The following is a 3,724-nucleotide window of genomic DNA, read 5'->3' as shown; positions in this document are numbered from 1 at the left end:
TGCTGTGTACACTTTCCTTTTCCTTCAAACGTGATATGTAACTCTAAGGGCTTCTGTATTAATACAGTGCAGTATCATAACACAGTATTATGGAGAATTCAGCTAATTGATAGGCAGCGCATTCATGATAGTTTGTGGTCCTGGTTCACCTCACTGTTAGTTTTCGATAGAGAAGCAGTATGTTGGAAGGTAAAGCTGATGTTCTGGGTCACGTAACCGAACAAAAGAACCACCGAGTGTTTCCTTGTTCAGCCTAATTAAGGACCTTCAGAATTAAAGGTGTCTCTCTCATCCTCTGAAAATCTATCCAGAGAGGAAAAGCTTGGTTGGGTTAGGATGTATAACAGAAATGAGTATAAGAATAGCAAACAGTTCTCTCATGCAGTAACTCAACAAAATATGTAAGAATACTTCTGAATGAGTGTTTTGGTACGGAAACTTTCAGAGTCCAGGAGGAGTTTCTTGACAATGTGCGTTTTCATGAAATTCGATACCCTGCCCGTGCGTGGATTTGCACCAAAATAAACTGAGTTTCACTTCCCGTGAACTCTGCTGAGCCTGCTTGTACTTGGTGGTACGGAAGCAGCTACTTAACAGCAGGCAGTATTCGTGGGATGACACCTGATGGCACAGGTAGATCAGGAGGTGGGGGAAGGGGAGATCTTTGCCGTGGGGACAAGCAAGGACTGCATCTAACAAAACCTGTAGTCACTTCAGGGGGTCAGAATAGGCGCAAGATGGGGGCCTTATGGAGAGTCTCCTGTAAGGCAGGACTTGAGTTGCATGCAGGGTTGGAGGAGTGTTTGAAGCAATGAGGGCGTCACCCGTTGCTCTGCAGGTCCTGGACGGCTGTGGTAGAAGCCATGAGCAGCAAAGGTGCGGGCCAGACAGCCGGTCAAGGTGCCTTCTGCACAGGAAGATGGGGGCTGACCAGGGCAGAAGGGAGGATGCGGTTTGTTTCTTTTTCAGTGAAAACACGGTAGCAAGGTTTATTGGGATAGGGCATGGGACAGAATCCAAGAGAATGCCCAGTCACTCGGACTTGGGGAGAACAGGGTTACCTGGTTAAATGGAGAGAATATATCTGGCCTGCCAGGTGGCTCAGCGTGCAGCATTGTTCAGACTGGGATTTATAAGGGACTCCAGGACAAAGGGTGTGCTTAGCGTAAATTAGGGAAAATTCCTCCCAAGGGTTTACTGCTCGGTGCTATGAGACGGGGGAGCCCACCTGGCCCTGGCAGATCCCCGAGACCCCTGCCTTGGAGGAGGCTGTGAAGGTTGTGCTGCTCCGTGTTACAGGCCAGGTAGCCAGTCTGTGCTGAGGAGAGAGGACTGTGTGCTGCTCCGTGTTACAGGCCAGGTAGCCCGTCTGTGCTGAGGAGAGAGGACTGTGCTGGGAGCCCTCCTTGGGGGAGGGCTGAGACCACCTGCAGAGGCTGTTGCCTTCTTTTTGGAACAAAGGTTGGTTCCCCCCATGCCCCTCACACACACAGGCTAATCTCTAACCTCCTACATATAAGCTTCCTACAATAAGCTGCATTGGAAGCAGGCAACCCAGACTCCAACTGGCACTGACATGGGATGCTGATGTCACAGGGGGCGACCAACTTGCTGTGCCACAATGCTGACCCCTTGGAAAAAAAATTTTTTTTTTTGAAAAATTGAAAATGATTATATTTCATATCTTGTCTTTTTTGACATCAAGCTAGTTATTCATCAAAAGATATATAGGGGCAGGCATTCAGTGCTTGGAACAGCTGCTCCCCTTATCAGAGTGCCTGACTCGAGGCCTGGCTGCTCAGGCTTCCATCCAGCTTCCTGCCAGTGCACACACTGGAGGCAGCAGGGTCCCTACCACCCAAGTGGGAGAACCCGGTAGAACTGGTTCCTGGCTCCTGCCTGGCTCAGCATAGCTGCTGTGCCATCTGGGGCGTTACCAGCAGATGGAAGATCTCTTTGTCACCATGTCTTTTAAAAGGATTTATTTATTTATTTGAAAGAGTTACACAGAGGAGAGGCAGAGAGGTCTTCCATCTGCTGGTTCAGTCCCCAACTGGCCGCAATGACCGGAGGAGCTGTGCCAATCCAGAGCCAGGAGCTTCTTCCAGGTCTCCCATGCGGGTGCAGGGTCCCAAGGACTTGTGCCATCTTCTTCTGCTTTCCCAGGCCACAGCAGAGCTGCATCGGAAGTGGAGCAGCCGGGACTGGAACCAGCATCCATAAGGATGCTGGCACTCTGGCAGGCAGTGGTTTTACCCGCTACGTCGCAGGGCCATGCCTTTCAAATAAAAATTAACTTGTCTAATCTGCAGATTAGGGATGCATGCTATGGTGTGACTGTGTTCTTCAGGACATTATGCCGTAGGCAGCTATCCCCCCGGGGTGGGGTCAGTACCCACGTTAAAAGTGCTCCAGGGAGTTCCTACCTTTTGCTCTGCCACCTCGTGAGGACACTGAAAGCCGCAGGCAAGCCCTTACTAGGCTCCAACACTGTGAGCTAAATCTCCAGCATTTACAGATTACCCAGTCTGAGATAAATGTTTAATTACAGTGGACTGAAACCATGAATTAGGCTTGTTTCAAACTTTAGGACTTCAAAAATATGACATAAAAGGTCCATTTGCAGGAGCATCACTTCTGTCCCAGCGGCCGGCCTTCCTTCCTCTATTGGTAACAAACTTTTGGTTTTTGGTTTACCCTTCCAGTTCTTGAAACACAAGCAAACCTAAGGGCAAAATGGGTGTCCACATTTCTAGCCCTTCCCTACTCCCTCACAGAGGTGGTATGCACACCAGCGTTTACCACACTGCCTTCCCACTTAGGCTGTACTGCTGACCATCAGTGCACAGCGCCCACCTTTTTGCGCCTTGATCCAGCTGGTTCCCTGTTGACAGGTGTCTCGACATTTGCCACTGTATCTTTAAAAAATTCACTTGAAGGATGGAGTTAGAAGAGAGACCTTCCATCCCCTTTTCACTTTCCAAATGGCTGGGCCAGGTGGAACCAGGAGCTTCTTCCAGGTCCCCCCTGTGGGTGCATGGGCTGGAGCACTTGGGCCGTCCTCCACTGCTTTCCCAGGTGCATTAGCAGGGAGCTGGATCAGAGGTGGATCAGAGGTGGAGCAGCCAGGACTCAAACTGGCACCCACATGGGAAGCCTGTGCTGCAGGTTGCAGCTTGGCCACTGTGTCACAGCACTGCCCCAGGCTAGACTTTCAGGTCAGAGGCTAAGTGACTGATTATGGTTGGCATTACCAAGTACTTTCCAGTTTTAACCTTTTCATTTCACTGCCCCGTATATGTCCCTATTTCTCCACAGCCTCAATCCTCCAGTGTGTCAAACTACTGGGTTTTTTCAGTGACTGTTAAGAATGTTTTGTGTTTCAGTGTTACTCTTCTGAACAAGAGGAGTGTCCTTACATTTCTTTGCCCATGAACTTCTGTTCCCAAGTAGTAGTTTTCTCACATGCATTATCTGTTTTTGGTTATGGTGGGGGTTTTCTTACCACATAAACACTTATTTTATGTAGTTAAAACTGATCACCATTTAATATTACTCCCCCACTTAGGTTATAATGGAGGTCCATCCCTGTCTTCTGTCCCTGTGTACTTTTTCTACATCGAGATCTTTAGGTATTTATAGTTATCAATATCATTAAAAACCCTTCTTCCCTCAAGTGTTCTGAAACGCTGCCAAAACTTCCGTATCCTAAGTGCCCACTGTT

Source organism: Oryctolagus cuniculus, chromosome 7, assembly GCF_964237555.1.
Source record: "Oryctolagus cuniculus chromosome 7, mOryCun1.1, whole genome shotgun sequence".
Lineage (NCBI taxonomy): Eukaryota > Metazoa > Chordata > Mammalia > Lagomorpha > Leporidae > Oryctolagus > Oryctolagus cuniculus.
Note: the sequence above shows the minus strand (reverse complement) of the source record.